At 38.6% G+C, this 17,942-nt stretch overlaps 1 long non-coding RNA gene across 1 annotated transcript; it reads left to right on the top strand.

Moving 5' to 3' along the window:
- The first annotated feature begins 75 nt into the window (after window positions 1-75).
- LOC309612499 lies at window positions 76-16,895 on the top strand. The gene is made up of 2 exons (XR_014235218.1): window positions 76-738; window positions 867-16,895. It is a non-coding gene; the product is annotated as an uncharacterized lncRNA (long non-coding RNA).
- The last annotated feature ends 1,047 nt before the right edge of the window (window positions 16,896-17,942 follow it).

Genomic DNA, 17,942 nt, shown 5'->3' with positions numbered 1-17,942 from the left:
AGTATTGAATCTTTGCTGGTTTAGAGGGGTGGTGGGCAGAATAGGACACCTCTTCCCTTCGCGCTTCACCGCCTAAACGCAGACTTCTCACATTATACTAATGAAACGACACGTTTTGTGAGTGAAAAAGCGCATTTTTATTCATTGAAATAACCTGTTAGGAGGAGATGGCGGCGGCAGAGGAAAGCTGGGGATGTTATTATGTTGCGGTCTCAGGACTGGAAGGTTTGCATGCCGCTACCCAACATGGCTTCCCCGGAAGCCAGAGAATGGGAGTCCAGTACATTCTGCTCTGATTGACTTGAGAGCTAGCAGAAATCGACCAATCCGGAGGAGGCTGCTAGCCATCCCTCTCGGCTGACCAATAAAAGCCCAGAGTTGGGTGGAGCCTGGTCCACCCACCGGTGAGTGACAGTGCAAGTGTATGAACCGCGTGTTTGCTGCTTGGGTTCCTCAGCTTTATAGTGGTGTGGGTCGGAGGGCGAGAGCGCCCAGCAGTAGCCACAGACAAGTCTCATCTCCATCTCACCCCCATCAACATCTCCCACCTGAGATGTGGGTGCTTCAAATGACGCCTTCCCTCTACACCACGCGCCTGGAAGAGAGGCCTAGCCTTAAAATAGCCGGCGTGGTGCAGTCCAGCCACCTGCTACCTAAGCCCCTACCTCCTGAGGCTGAGGCTGCAGCAACCTTCCCCTCCCACTCCCTGCGCTACAACCTGCCACCGCCACCACAAAGGTAGAGTATGCAGCGCGCGATGTCTAGAACCCTTCTCTGTGATCTGAGCCCTTTATACCAAGTCTTCCTTGTTCGCTGGTCTGGAGTGTGAACACTTGCAAAATCCCCTATTCCCTCACCTTCTTCAGGCTGCTCTTTGTTTTGACTGAGCATTTGCTTCGACCACTGGAACAGATGCTGGCTGGATTCTGAACAGAAGCCAGAGTTGGAAGCCCATGAGGTATGGATGCCCCAAGTGACCAGAGAAGGGACTTCCAGTCATTCGCATGCAGCTAGTTCTGTGGCTGCACGTGCCGCTTTTGGGATTCGTTTTAAGTCCGACCCAAAACCAGCAAGATAGGTCTACATGCTGAAGCACTGTAAATGGAAGATTAGGCTAGAATAGGATAGAAGGAATGAGTGTAGAGGACACATTGTATGTGTTTATAGAAGAGCAGAAAAGCTTCCACTCATCAGCAATATTCTAAATTTGCAGATCTTTTCAAAATTGTTTTAATTGAAATATAGTTGATTTGCAATGTGTTAGTTTCAGATGTACAGCAAAGTCATTCAGTTATATATACATAAATTTGCAGATATCTAATAATATAGCCTCAAAATATATACAGCAGAAATGGACAGATCTACAGGAAGAAAATGACAAATCTTACATGATCATAGGAAGAATTATTTTTGCACTTTTGTATTGAGATATAACATATACAGTGCAATGAATAGATCTTAAATATATAGTTGGGGGACCTCCCTGGACGTTCAGTGGTTAAGACTCTGCACTTCCAATGCAGGGGGCCCAGTTTGATCCCTGGTCAAGGAACTAGATCCCACATGCTGCAACTAAGAGTTCACATGCCGCAACTGAAGATCCCACATGCCGCAAGGAAGATCCCATGTGCCACAACTAAGACCCAGCACAGCCAAATAAATAAACAGATATATATTTTTTAAGTGTATAAATAATGTATAGCTGGATGCGTTTTGACAAATGTATACACTCATGAAATCATATTAAGATATAGAACATTTCAGTCATCCCGGAAAGACCCCTTGTGCCCCTTCCCAGTCTGTTCCCCATTCCACATTCCCTTGACTGTTCTAGAACTTCATATAAATGGAATCATACTGTATGTACTCCTTTTGCTCTAAACTTCTTTTGATCAGCATACTGTTTTCTGGGGATTCATCCATGTTGTATATATGAGTAGTCTGTTCCTTTTTAATTGCTGAATAGTATTCTTTGCTGAGATAATAGTTTTCCAATACTGGAAGAATTTTCCTCTTTATTTTGTGCTATTCATAATGTAACAGTTACAGTCAAGGCATACTCTTAAATTTAATCCGTGCCATTAACATTGTCTTTATCACTTTCTTAAGTTTATTCACTCACCTGTTGTTTCCATTTTTTCAGCTGTCAGTTTGGGTCCTTCAGGAAGATGATACCAGGAAGGAGTTAGAAGTGAAAGAGAGTTATTGGGGTAAGTTCCTGTGAAAGATAAAGGGAGAGGAGTAGGAATGTTTTCAGGACAAGATATATTCTGACACCTTAGAAAAGAGAGGGAAAGGAGAATAATTGTGTAGGAGAAGGTTGAAACTACAGTGAGGGTCTGAGAAAGTCTCAGCCAGGTAAAAAGAGAACTCCAGCACAAAGATTGCTCATAGAGCAGACATGGACAGACCCTACCAGCCCTGCCATCTGAATCAGCCCTGCCTCTGAATCAGGGAGGGGCTAGCACTCCCTCTGAAGAGCAAGTTCTCAGATGGAACACTTTGGGAAAACCCTGAAGTTCTGTGGTTGCCGGCTGTTAGCCAGTGTTATGCTGGTAAATGGTTGATGACTGGCTCTCTGGGAGAAAGTGTGTGTGTGTGTGATTGTGCTTATAAATTTTAGTAATATAAAGAATTGTAGCACACAACTTATAAATAAAACATACTCTTTACTGTAAATCCCTCACAATTGATTCTCCCAGAGTACTTTCATTGGTTTTTGCTGAACTCTTGTATCTATAGCCAACCTATGGTTGCAACTGGTGAATGTAGTTCCAACATGAATGCTGGTTGATATTTTTGTTTATATTAATGTCTAAGATGAAAGTGAAACAACCAACATGTATGTCAGAATTTCACTTGTCTGCCAATGTTGTTAGTAACTTTTTTGCTAGAATAGATAAATACTTTTCTAATACTAAAAGAATTTTCCTTAAATTTTTGTGCTGTTCACAATGTGACAGCTACAGACACCACACACTGAGTTTTTTCTGCATTATTAGCATTTTCCTCATTGTTTTAAGTTTAAAAGCCAACCTGTAGCACTCGCTGATTTCCATGATGTCAGTACCCTCACCAAGGCCAATTTCAAGTAACCGGTGTGACATCACCGAACATGAACTTGGGGAATGATGCCCAATAGAACACCATTATATAGTTTTTCCACCATACAGATAGAGCAGATGCAAATAATCTTGAGAGCCTAAGTATAAGTAAAATGTAGTAACAGAAGAGGAAGTGAAGAGTTTTGAGAAATTATCTTTGTTTTGAATATAATTTATTTAATTACAATTTAGCAAAACTTAATTTTTAATAATGGTTGTGTTTAACAAACAGTTTGCAAATATCCTGAAATTTTTACAGTCAGGTCTCTCAAGCCAGTACTAACAGGCCCTTGCACACTGCTGTGTCAATTGACTGCACTCCTCACAGCAGAGCCTGTCTTTAAAGGAGAGCTAAGCAGCTGAGCTAGATGACTGCCACATTTGCTATTGTGAATAAATCAGCTATGAACAGTCCTGTAAGTGTCTTTGATACATGTGTGTATATATGGAGGGATATAGAAGATTTGAATAGCACAATTATAATTAGGTAACATATGTCTATTAGAAAATATATTTTTTCTTATATGTATATAAATATATTTTATATATTATAATATTATAGAAATAAATTTATATAAATATATATGTAACAATTGAAGAATATATATTATCTTAGGAACATATGGAACATTATAAAAAGAAACCATAGCACTCAGCCATAAAGCTAGCCTCAACAGACTTCAAAGGATTAATATTACACAGTTAACATTCTCTGATCACTTAATACAATTAAGTTAGACATTAATTTTTTTTAAAAACTAGAAAAGGCTTTCAGTTTGGAAACTCTAAAATACTTCTAAAAAACAATTCATGGGTTACAGGAGAATTCATGACAGAAATTATAAAATATATAGTAAGTATATATATTTAAATTATATATGAAATAAATATATTTATTAATATATTAATATTATGTTCCTTAGAAACCACTTAAAGGTATATTAAATAAATAGAAACCATATATTAATTATATTTAAATTTACATATTAATATACAAAATGTAATATTATATAATTATATTCATTTGTGATAGTATATTAATGTATTTAATAAAATATTTTAAGTGGTTTTTAAGCCATGTGTTAGAGTAATTTTTTGGGGGGAGGGCTGCTCCGCATGGGCTGTGGGATCTTCGTTTCCCAACCAGGGATCAAACTGGAGCCCTCCGCAGTGAAAGCACAGAGTCCTAACCACTGGACCGCCAGGGAATTCCCTGGAGTAATTTTTTAAATGCAGAAATAGACAATTTGAACATTGGATTATCAGATAGCTTCCAAAATGCTTCAGATGATTCTAATCTTTTACCGGTTGGAGAACCAAGGCTCTAATTCTTCTCTAGGATACCTAATTATTTGCTCAGTTCCATTTGCTCTCTGGTCCTCTGGCTGGCTGCTGTAGTAGCAAAGTAGCATCTCTTGTGCTAAAGCAACACTGCCTACACCCACAGAGGCTCTCGCTACTTACACCACTTCTAGACTCAGATGAAGCACTGAGCTTTTGGGCTTCCCCAGCAGCTGACTGGAGGCACTGGGCAAGGATCAACGTGCTAGGATAAGCTTTGACCAATGAGAGATGTGAAACTGGCAAATACATTTCTTTCCCTTCCTTTACCTGATAGACTCTTCTAAGGCAGGATGAGTCTATGGAGACTGTCTGGGCAAGTCACTGATGACAAGAAACCGATCTTTTTTTTTTAAAGAAATGGCCAGCTTAGTAATTCATACCTTTGTATTTGTTTTCCATCTTTTGCTGTCTCATTTCCCTTTCTTCTACATTCTTGATGTCCTGGGATTGAATGACCCAATAAAATATTAGTAGATTTTTAAAACTAATAAAATAAAAAATAATATTACATAAAATATATATTATATGTAACATTATATATTTATATAATAATGTATAAGTTAACATATAATTTTATAATATATAAGTTATAATACTATAAGTGGCTTCAAACCACTTAAAATGTATTAAATAAATATGTATATGTATGTGTGTGTGTGTGTGTATATATATATATATATATACACATATATATATAATCTCCTATGCACCTTGGGATAGGGAGTGTTCTCAGAGCAATATGACTCCTGGATTCTTCCACAGAACAAGTGCAGGATAAGATCATTGGTTCAGCAACAAACAGAAACTACTGAAGTAGCTGAAATGTGCAGAATGCTTAGAAAAAAAAGGCAGACATGAGAAAAATAAATTTTGAGGTTAAAAAGCCTTGGATAACAAAACGAGTAACAGAAATCCTTGGGTTTAAAGAGAATGTTATGGGACTTCTGTGGTGGTGCAGTGGTTAAGAATCTGCCTGCCAATGCAGGGGACACGGGTTCGAGCCCTGGTCTGGGAAGATCCCACATGCTGCGGAGCAGCTAAGCCCACACACCACAACTACTGAGCCTGCGCTCTAGAGCCCGCGCACCACTACTGAGTCCATGCGCTGCAACTACTGAAGCCCACACGCCTAGAACCCATGCTCCGCAACAAGAGAAGCCACCGCAGTGAGAAGCCCACGCACCGCAACAAAGAGTAGCCCCCACTTGCTGCAACAATGAAAACCCAACGCAGCCAAAAATAAATAAATAAATTTATTTTTTAAAAAATAAAGAGAATGTTATGACTGAGTTTAGTCAACCAACTGGAAGTGAAGGGCTGAACCAAGATGGAAATTATTCTTTGCATCTGAAGTGTAGTACCATCACTTTATTAGGTCACAACAGAGTGACCCAGTGTGGCTCTGGCCCAATTCTCTTGGCTGTTTTTGGAGAATCCAGGCTCTAAAATGATGCGAATCAACCAGACTGGCATTTTGAATGAAAAAAAAAAAATTCTGCAGAGTTTATAGGAGAACTGTGGCCCCTCCACAGGAAAATATCGCTGGAATCCCTTTCACTTTCCTAGACCTGAAGAAAGAAGAAAGGAAACAGACAGATTGAAGAAGAAAAATTGCCACCTATGAAAAAAGCAAGACAAAGAAAAGAGAGATAAAGAAGAAAAATAAAGCAGTAGGGAGAAAAGGTAGAGATCTTGAAGTCCAAGAAGACTCCAGTCCAGATTTCCTACCCTAAAAGACAATCCTGCCCAGTCAGGACAGAGAGAAAGCACAATCATGTTCAGCCTTCTCATCAAAGAACCAAGAGCCAGAGTCCTTCCTCTGCTCCAGAAAAGAACACTCCAGCACTCCCGGAACCTTCAGTACAAGTGGCCACTTCTGACACTCAGTGATATCCTGAAATTTCCCCAGCCTGAAACTGTACCAAAGCTAAAGGACATTCTCTGGAAAAAAAAAAAAAAATTCCATAAAAGAAAAGGAAAAGGAGAAGAATCAACCAAAATCTCACGCTTCTTCTCATACTTTATCTTGCTGGCGCTACAGATCCCAAGATCATATTCACCTAGAAGACAGCTAAGCCCAAGGAGGCAGCCATCACCTGGAGGAAGAACTCCACCAAAGCATAGATGGAGCAGATCTCCAGTGAGATGAAAGAGGTGCTCATCAGCATTCTTGTCTAGGAGTAGTTCATTGTCCACTTTGTCTTGTGTCGGGTCACTGACAAAGAAGTCTCCCAAGAGGACCTTCAGCCCCCTTGAAAAACTGGTAGTGAAACAGGAGGGAAGGAGGCAGGGCACAACCTTTAAAAGAACGGCATAGCCCGAGGATGTGACATAAACTGATTAGAACCAAATAGGTCCAAGATGGTGGATGAGTCGACGTCCACTAGACCTTGAGCCTCAGTATACGCTCATTGTAACACATCAGCAAGCTAAATGACACACCCACAGGTGCCATGACAGTTCCAAGGCCAACCATAATGGTCAAAGAATGGGAGGTGGCCCAATTCCTGGAAATCCCCACCCCTTCCACAAAATAGCTGGACCACTCCTCCCACTCATTAGCCTATGAAATTACCCACCCCTATAAAAACTGACAACCCCATACCCTGATGCCACTCTTGCCTTCTGAGATGGCCCATGCTCCATCTGTGGAATGTGTTTCTCTCTAAATAAATCCACTTCTTACCTATCACTTTGTCTCTCACAGAATTCTTTCTACAACAAGACATCAAGAACCTGAGCTTCATTAAGTCCTGAGACCAGGTGTGTGATCTCAGTTAAAAGACCGTGGGTTCAAGTCCCAATCTGAGTTGCATGGTTTCAGCAGGTTATCTCCTTCAGCAAGTCCTCCAAAGCAAAAGCACCAAACATCACCTACAGCAACTCTACCACCAGAAATTCATCATTCCCCAGCACCCAGGAGCAATGCCCTACAAGAAAAAGTTGTATTTCTGTTTCTCCAGGGAGAACTTCAGGTAGAGCGACAAAAAGTAATAGAAGTGACAAAAAGTGATAAAACTACTGAGAATAAAATAGAATACTACTCAGCCATAAAAAGAATCTTAAAAAAAAACAAGAACAAAGGAATGAATATAACAAAAAAGAAGTAGACACAGATAAAGAGAACAAACTAGTGGTTACCAGTGGGGAGAGGAGGGGCAATGTAGGGGTAGGGGAGTAGAAGATACAAGCCATTGAGTGTAAGATAGGCTCAAGGATGTGTTGCACAACATAGCGAATATAACCAATATTTTGTAATAACTGTAAATGGAAAGTAACCTTTAAAAATTGTATAAAATAGGGACTTCCCAGGTGGGCCAGTGGCTAAGACTCCATGCTCCTAATGCAGGGGGCCCAGGTTCGATCCCTGATCAGGGAACTAGATCCCACAAGCCGCAAATAAGAGTTCACAATAAGAATTCACATGCCACAACTAAAAGATCCCACATGCCACAACTAAGACCCGGCGCAGCCAAATAAATAAATAATAAATATATTTTTTTTAATTGTAGAAAATAAAACAGAAAAAGAAAGTACTGAGAAAAGAGGCTCCCTCATCTAGAAAAGTAGAGTTCTCTGAATCAGAGGACAAAGGTGGCAAAATGGCTGCTGCATTTTCTGTGCAGCAGAGACACCAAATCAGACAACAAAACCAGCTCCTCCTCAGATGATTATGGTGATGATAGACCCAGAAGTCCTACATGAGAAATGGTGAGGTAGGCAGGTGGCAATTCAGAATGCCTCTCCATCACCACAGAAGTGCCAGAAAGAGATATTCCCTTTTAGAGAAGTCCCTCCCCACCACCCACCAGAAGGCACGGTATTCCTTCTCTCACACCTCACTTCTCCTCAGCTCACGTAGCCCATGACACCACCATCATTAACCCCTTAACGACCATATCATTTGCAGATATTTTCTCCCATTCAGTAGGTTGTCTTTTCATTTTGGTGGTGATTTCCTTTGCTGTGCAAAAGCTTTTAAGTTTAATTAGCCACCATTCTACTTTCTGTCTCTATGATTTTGACTACTCTAAGTGCCTCATATAAGTAGAATCATATAGGATTTGTCTTGTGACTGACTTATTTCACTTAGCCTAATGTCCTCAAGGTTTGTTTATGTTGTGGCATATGCCAGAAATTCCTTTCTTTTTAAGGCTGAATAATAGTCCATTGTGTGTGTGTGTGTGTGTGTGTGTGTGTGTGTGTGTGTGTGTGTGTATATATATATATATATATATATATATATATATATATATATCACATTTTGCTGATCCATTCATCCATCAGTGGACACTTGGGTTGCCTCCACGTTTTACCTATTGTGAATAATGTTGCTACGAACATGGGTGTACAAATACCTATTTGAGACCCTGCTTTCAATTCTTTTGGGTATATACCCAGAAGTGGAATTGCTGGATCATGAGGTAATTCTATATTTAATTTTTGAGGAATTGTCATCCTGTTTTCAACAGCAGCTGTAGCATTTTACATTCCTACCAACAATACCCACGGGTTCCAGTATCTTGTTTTGTTTTTCTTTTCTTTTTTTTTTGTTGGCTGCGTTGGGTCTTCATTGATGCACTTAGGCTTTTTCTAATTGCGGCTAGTGGGGGCTACTCTTCATTGTGGTGCACGGGCTTCTTATTTGCAGTGACTTCTCTTGTTGCAGAGCATGGGCTCTAGGCACACAGGTTTCAGTAGTTGCAGCATGTGGGCTCAGTAGTTGCGGCATGCGGGTCCTAGAGCACAGGCTCAGTAGTTGTGGCACATGGGCTTAGTTGCACTGCGGCATGTGGGATCTTCCCAGACCAGGGATCGAATCCGTGTCCCCTGCATTAGCAGGCAGATTCTTAACCACTGCGCCACCAGGGAAGTCCCTCTTTTTTTTTTTTGCTGTGCCACGTGGCTTGTGAGATCTTAGTTCCCCAATCAGGGATCAAACCCATGCCCCCTGCAGTGGAAGTGCAGAGTCCTAACTGCTGGACCACCAGGGCATTCCCGTTGTTTTGTTTTTCTGATAGTAGCCATCCTAAAGGGTATGAGGTGATATCCTGTAGTTTTGATTTGCATTTCCCTAATGATTAGTGATGTTGAGCATCTTTTCATGTGCTTATTGGCCTTTTGTATATCTTCTTTGGAGAAATGTCTATTCAAGTTCTTTGCCCTTTTTTTTTCTTTGCCCATTTTTAAATTGGGTTGTTAGTTATTTTGTTGTTGAGTTTTAGTAGTTCTCTCTATATATTCTAGGTACTAATCCCTATTAGATATAGGATTTGCAGATATTTTTTCCCTTTCTGTGGGTTGCTTTTTCCTCTGTTGATAGTGTCTTTTGATGTACAAAACTTTAAAATATTCATGAAGTACAATTTGTCTATTTTTTCTTTTGTTATCTGTGTCTTTTATGTCATATCTAAGAAGTGACATTGCCAAGTCCAATATCGTGAAGATTTTGTTCTATGTTTACTTTGAAGAGTGTTATTGTCCTAGGTCTTTGATCCACTTTCAGTTAAATTTTGTATATGGTGTTAGGTAAGGGTCTAACCTCATTCTTTTGCATGTGGACATCCACTTCTCCCAGCACTATTTGTTGAAAAGATCGACCTTTCCACATTGAATGGTCTTGGCTTGCTTGTCAAAACTCATTTGAACATATATGTGTTTATTTCTGTGTTTGTTTATTCTATTCCACTGGTCTAAATGTGGGTCTTTATGCCAGTGCCACACTGTTTTGATTACTGTACCTTGCTGTATAGCTTGAAATCAGGGTGCATAATACCTCCAGCTTTGTTCTTCATTTATTTATTTATTTATTTATTTATTTAATTTATTATTATTTATTTATTTATGGCTGTGTTGGGTCTTCGTTTCTGTGTGAGGGCTTTCTCTAGTTGTGGCAAGCGGGGCCCACTCTTCATCGCGGTGCATGGGCCTCTCGCTATCGCGGCCTCTCATTGCGGAGCACAGGCTCCAGATGCGCAGGCTCAGTAATTGTGGCTCACGGGCCCAGTTGCTCCACAGCATGTGGGATCTTCCCAGACCAGGGCTCGAACCCGTGTCCCCTGCATTGGCAGGCAGATTCTCAACCACTGCGCCACCAGGGAAGCCCCAGCTTTGTTCTTCTTAACATTGCTTTGGACATTCAAGGTCTTTTGTAGTTCCATACAAATTTTAGGATTATTCGTTCCAGTTCTGTGAAAAATGCCATTGGTATTTTGATAGGGATTACATGGAATCTGTAGATCACTTTGGATATATTGACATTTTAACAATATTCAGTCTTTGAATCCATGAACATGGGATCTTTTTCCATTTGTCTTCTTTAATTTCTTTCAACAATGTTTTGTAATTTTCACTGAGCAAATCTTTCATTTCCTTGGTTAAGTTAATTTCTAAATATTTTATTTATTTTTGATGCTATTATGAATTGTTTTTGTAATTTCCTTTTCAGATTGTTGTTAGTGTATAAAAATGCAAATGATTTTTGTGTGTTGACTTTGTATCCTGTTACTTTGCTGAAATCATTTATTAGTTCTAACAGCTTTTGTGTGTGTGTGTGTGTGTGTGTGTAATCTTTGGGGCTTTTTACATGTAAGATCATATCATCTGCAGATGTAATTTTACGTCTTCCTTTCCAATTTGTATGCCTCTAATTTCTTTACCTTGCCTAATTGCTCTGGCTGGAACGTCCATACTATGTTGAATAGAAGTGGTAAAAGTGGGCATCCTTGGCTTTTTTAAAGAAAAAGCTTTCAGTCTTTCACCATTGAGTCTGATGTTTGTTTTGGGTTTTTCATATATGGCTTTTCATTATGTTGAGGTAGTTTCCTTCTATTCTTTTTTTTTTTTAATCATGAAATTGTTGCAATTTGTCAAATGCTTTTTCTGTATAAATTAACACGATCCTGTAGGTGTTCTTTTGTTTTTTTGGTTTTTTAAAGGTAAATTTATTTATTTTTGGCTGCATTGTGCCTTTGTTGCTGTGCGTGGGCTTCTCATTGTGGTGGTTTCTCTTGTTGCAGGGCACGGGCTCTAGGCGCATGGGCTTCAGTAGTTGTGGCATGAGGGCTCAGTAGTTGTGGCTCACAGGCCCTAGAGCACAGGCTCAGTAGTTGTGGCACATGGGCTTAGTTGCTCCGTAGCATGTGGGATCTTCCCAGACCAGGGCTCGAACCCATGTCCCCTGCATTGGCAGGCAGATTCTTAACCACTGCGCCACCAGGGAAGTCCCATGTAGGTGTTTTTCACTTAATTTTTTTTGCATTGATTAATTTAATGATATATTGCATTGATTAATTTTCACATGTTGAAACATCCTTGCATTCTAGGAATAAAATTTCAAAAAGTATAATACTTTTACTATGCTGCTAAATTTGGTTTGCTACTAGTGAGAATTTTTGTATCATTGTTTGTAAGGAATATTGGTGTGTAGTTTTCTTGTAGTGTCTTTGTCTGGCTTTGGTATCAGGGTAATGCTGGCCTTATAGAGTGAATTAGAAAGTGTTCCTTCCTCTTCAATTTTTGGAAAAGTTTGAGGAGGCCTGGTATTAGTTCTTTAAATGTTTGGTGGAATTCACCAGTAAAGCCACTGGGTCAGGTCCAGGGCTTTTCTTTGTTGGGAGATTTTGATTATTGATTCAATGTCCTTACTGGCTATAGGTATATTCAGATTTTCTGTTTCTTCATGATTTAGACTTGGTAGGTTTTGTGTTTCTAGGATTTGTCCATTCGATCCAGGTTATCTAACTTGTGGGCATACAAATTGTTCATTATATTTTCTTATAATCCTTTTCACATCTGTAAAATCGGTAGTAATGTCCTCACTTTTTTAGCACTGCTTTTGCTGTGTCCCATAGTTTTGGTATGTTGTTTTCATTTGCATTCATCTCTAAGTATTTTCTAATTTCTTGTAGATTTTAGTAATTTTTCTTTTTTTCTTAATCCATCTAAAGAGTTGTTAATTTTATTGATCTTTTCCAACAAACATCAATTTTCTTTATTGTTTTCTATCCTCTATTTCATTTCTCTCTGCTCTGATCTTTATTTCCTTCCTTCTGCTAGCTTTGGATTTAATTTGTTCTTCTTTTTCTAGTTCTAGTTAAAGTTGTATAGTTAGGTTGTTTTGAGTTCTTATTTTTTAAAGTAAGCGTTTTATAGTTATAAATTTCCTTCTTAGCACCGCTTTTGCTGTGTCCCATAAGTTTTGGTATGTTGTGTTTTCATTTGCATTCATCTCTAGGTATTTTCTAATTTCTTTTATGATTTCTTCTTTGACCCATTGGTTGTTGAAAGTGTTTAGTTTCCACAATTTTTTGAATTTTCCACTCTTCTCTCCCTTATTGATTTCTAACTTCATCCTGTTGTGGTCAAAGAAGATACTTTGTATGCTATCTACCTTTTAAAATCTATTGAAACGATTTGTGGCTTAACATATGGCATATCCTGAAAAATGTCCCATGTGTACTTGAGAAGAATATGTATGCTCTTATTGTGGAGCAGTGTTCTGCATGTTATATCTAGTTGGTTTACTGTGCTGTCTTCTATTTCCTTACTTTCTTGATTGTTTTGTCCATTATTGTGAGTGAGGTACTTAAGTCTCCAACTATTATTTTATAATTATATCTCTCTTCAATTGCCAGTAATGCTGCTTATGTATTTACCTTTATTGAGATCTTTATTTCTCCATACAGCCTCAAGTTACTGTCTACTGTCCTTTCACTTGCATGACTGATGATTTTTGCTTCACAGTACTTTGATGTCCTGTCATTGGGTGCATGAACATTTCTAATTGTTATATTTCCACAATGTCCTTTGTTTCTTGTGACTTTTTTTAGGTTCTATTTTGTCTGTTATCAGTAGAGCCACTCCTTTCTTTTGGTTACTATGTGCATGGAATGTATTTTTTCCATCATTTCACTTTCAATATATTTGTCTTTGGATCTAAAGTGAGTCTTTATAGACAGCATATAGTTGGATCATGTGTTTATATCCATTCTGCCAATCTCTGTTTTGATGAGTTTAATCTATTTACATTTAATTACTGGTTAGGAGGAACTTTCATCTGTTTTTTTCCTATTTCTTTTCTATATAGCTTATAGGTTTTTTCATCCCTCATTTTATGATTTACTGTCTTTTGTGTTTAATTTTTTATAGCGAATTGTTTAAATTCTTTACTCATTCCCTTTTGTATATATTCTATACTTTGTGTGTACGTGTGGTTACCACTGGGATAACATTTAATATCCTAAAGTTATAACCCTCCAATTTGAATTTATAGCAGCTTAACTAACTTCAACAGCATACAAAAACTGCTCCTTCATAGCTTTGTTCATACACCTTTCATTTGAGGTCACAAAATTTCATCTTTATATACTATGTGCCCCAAAACATAAACTAATAATTCTCTTAAGTGCATTACTCTCTTAAATGTAGAAAACAAGATTCGAAGTTACAAACCAAAGTTTGTAAAACTTACACTAATTTTTTTCTTTAAATATATCACTCTCTTAAATCATATAGAAGACAAAAAGTAGTTAGAAACTGTTGTTACAAAAACACTAGCTTTTATATTGCCCATGTAATTACCTTTGTTGAGATCTTTATTTCTCCATATGGCTTTGAGTTACTCTCTACTGTGCTTTCACTTGCATGACTGATTTTTTTTTTCATATTGATGCCCTTTTAAAAATTGAGATGTAGCTGCTATACCATATTATGTTACATGTGTACAATATAGTGATTCACAAATCTTTAAAGGTTATACTCCATTTATAGTTATTGGCTGTATTCCCTGTGTTGTACAATATACCTTTGTAGCTTATTTTATACCTAATAGTTTGTACCTCTTACTCCCCTACCCCTATATTGCCCCCGCTTCTTCTCTCTCCCCACCGGTAACTAGTTTGTTCTGTGATTGTTTCTTTTTTGTTATACTCACTAGTTTGTTGTATTTTGTCGATTCCACATATAAGTGACATCAGACAGTATTTGTCTTTCTCTGACTTATTTCACTTAGTATAATGCCCTCCAAGTCTATCATGTTGCTGCAAATGGCAAAATTTCATCCTTTTTAAATGGCTTAGTATTCCATTGTATATATATATATACACATCTTCTTTATCCATTCACATTACTGATGATTTTTGATTGAATACCAGACATTGTGAATTTTATATTATTGTATCCTTTAAGAGTTTTAAGCTTTGTTCAGATACATAGGTATGTTGCTTGGGATTGGTTTGATCCTTTAAAGAAATCCTTTGCTATGAAGAGTCCACAGCAATCTTTACTCTATGGCAAATTTAGCCTTGCTACTAAGGCAGAACCCTTCTGAAGGCTCTATTCAGTCCCTGTATATTGCAAGGTTTCTCCAATTTGGCTAATGAGAATTTAAACTATTCCTAGCCTGTTGTAAACTTCAGTCTACTGCTTTTCATTGGTTGTTCCTTGAACTCTAGTTTTACCCAAGACACAGAAATAATACTCAGCCAAATACTCAAGGCTACACCTCTACACATGTCTGGGAACTATTTCTGTAAAGCTTCCTGTTTTCTAGTACTTCATCCCACAACTTCTAGCCAACTCAGTCTTTTGGAACTTTGATCCCTATCTCAATTCAACAAAACCAATGGAAAAAATATTAATCTGTACCTCTAAAAAGCTCAAGAAAACTTAAGGGGACCCACACTTAAGACACGATAGTCAAACTGTCAAAATACGAAGAATCTTTAAGTAGCAAGTGAACAATTCGAGCAAAATCCCAGTTTCACATTTGTGTCATTTCCTCAAAAGAAAAAAGCGAACACAGGGACTTACTTCCCTGGTGGTCCAGTGGGTAAGACTCTGTGCTCCCAATGCACTGGACCCGGGTTTGATTCCTGGTTGGGGAACTAGATCCCACATGCATGCCACAACTAAGAAGCCTGCATGCCGCACTCCTGCAACTAAAGATCCCACGTGCCGCAACTAAGACCCGGCACAGCCTAAATAAATAAACATTTTTAAAAAAAATTAAATGACAATTGAAAAAAAAAGCGAAGACAGAAAAATGCATCTATCTGAATCAAACTGCCCAGTAACACACAAAACCACACACTTATACCTCAAAATAGAGACATCAATTAACTTTTATGAGCCACACTCATCACATCAGGTATTACAACTTTGTCAGGTTTCAGATAACCCTCCTTCTATTACTTTGCAATGACGTTAGCTCCTACTTCCGACAGCCACTTCCACAACTTGAGGTGTTTCCAAGTGGCATATTTAATATACTATGCAGTTGTTAACCATTTAGCATCTGTAAAACTGTTTTATCAGGTTCCTTTTGCGTTGCTGATTAAGTTTTGCGGTTGTGCCTCAACCGCATTTCTTCTGTAAGCCCTGTGATTTCTATTGCACAATTTTGCACACCATGATTTTTAGTTATACATGTTACAGAACTGACTTAATGGCAAAATGCCGAAGTAGTTAAATTTAGGTGGAGGGTATACAGTGTTCATACTATTCTTTGAACTTCACTATATTAAAATTTTTTCATTTTAATGAAAAGCTGAGGGTGGGAATTCCCTAGTGGTCCAGTGGTTAGAACTTGGTGCTTTCACTGCCTGGGCCCAGGGTTCAATCCCTGGTCAGGGAACCAACATCCTGCAAGCCTTGCTGCGTGTGGCCAAAAAAAAGAAAAGAAAAACTGAGGGTGAGGAATAAATAGTACTCAAGAGGAAAAAAGTATGCAAAACCTTTGCCTCATTAGGATACTCATCCTTCCTCATTGTTAAAAGCATACCTTTTAAATATTTAACAGGATACATTTCCCTTTCATTACTATAGAATTATTTAACTGTATCAAACCACTATTTTGAGTTTTGTCATTTGGGCTTCCATTTCCTAAAACATAACTTATTTTATAAACTGTTGTAAAACCCAAGTCAAACCCTAAATAGTTAGTGGCTTAATTTACATCAAACTTAACAGAATAAATGACTAGGAAACGTTTGTCTTGTTAGAGTTCCCTTTACAAGGTTTTAAATATAAACTACTCATATATTTAGATATATAGGTATAGCCTAAGACACAGACACACATAAGGATGCTGAATAACTCTTAATTAAAAGTTCCAATATAAATAATTTTGGTTAAAGTATTCTCACTTAAGAGTATTTAGGGGCTTCCCTGGTGGCGCAGTGGTTGAGAATCTGCCTGCCAATGCAGGGGACACAGATTCGAGCCCTGGTCTGGGAAGATCCCACATGCCGTGGAGCAACTAGGCCCGTGAGCCACAATTACTGAGCCTGCGCGTCTGGAGCCTGTGCTCCGCAACAAGAGAGGCCGCGATAATGAGAGGCCCGTGCACCACGATGAAGAGTGGCCTCCACTTGTCGCAACTAGAGAAAGCCCTCGCACAGAAACGAAGACCCAACACAGCAATCAATCAATCAATCAATCAATCAATAAATCCAAAGTTTAAAAAAAAAAAAGAGTATTTAGGATAGGGCTTCCCTGGTGGCACAGTGGTTAAGAATCCGCCTGCCAATGCAGGGGACACGGGTTCGAGCCCTGGTCTGGGAAGATCCCACATGCTGTGGCGCAACTAAGCCCATGCACCACAACTACTGAGCCTGCACTCTACAGCCTGTGAGCCACAACTACTGAAGCCCGCATGCTCAGAGCCCGTGCTCTGCAACAAGAAGCCACCACAATGAGAAGCCCGCACACCGCGACAAAGAGTAGCCCCCACTTGCCGCAACTAGAGAAAGCCTGCACGCAGCAACGAAGACCCAACGCAGCCAAAAAAAAAAATTTAGGATATACATAATTCAGTTGTTTTATGGCAGCTATGATTTTTTTTAACAGCAAGCTCCTAATACCCACTAAAATGATAATCACTGAATTATTAAATTCCAGACTATCCAAAGACTTATCTGAATTTACCATTTACCAAATTAGTCATTTTAATTAACTACTGGAGTTGTCAGACACAACCAAGCTTCAGGCTCGTTTGAAATTCTTTCTCCAGATGTGAAGGAGCTCCCCCCAGCTGCTTTCATAACACTTTTGTGAAATACAGAAAAGAAAGATGGTTGAGTGTGATACCAGATTACAGAGGCCCAATTTGTGGTCCACCTTAAGGGTCTGGCCTTTCTCCAAAGGCAATCAGAAGTCATGAAAGCTTTTATAAAGGAGTGCCTGACAAGTTTAAAAAGATCACTAGCTATATATATAGTGTATGCAGAATTGACTGGAAGGTGGCTAAAGCAAGGACGGACACTAGTTAGATTTTACACCATTCATGGTGCAAGACAATGCTTGTTGATCAGGGTAGAGGCAATAAAGATGTTTTAAACCACTGGAAAAAGACTTACTAGTTATGAATCCTTTTTGTACAAATAAGATTTGCTACGTTTTTATTTTCAGAAGGAATCCCAATTAACACAACAGTGGTTATTCTTGGAGAAAGGGAGTAGCATGAGAAAGACTCATTTTTCACTTTTCTTCTGT

Source organism: Balaenoptera borealis (genome assembly GCF_965194805.1).
Source record: "Balaenoptera borealis genome assembly, chromosome: 15".
Lineage (NCBI taxonomy): Eukaryota > Metazoa > Chordata > Mammalia > Artiodactyla > Balaenopteridae > Balaenoptera > Balaenoptera borealis.
This window is presented reverse-complemented; position numbering and strand designations above follow the sequence as displayed.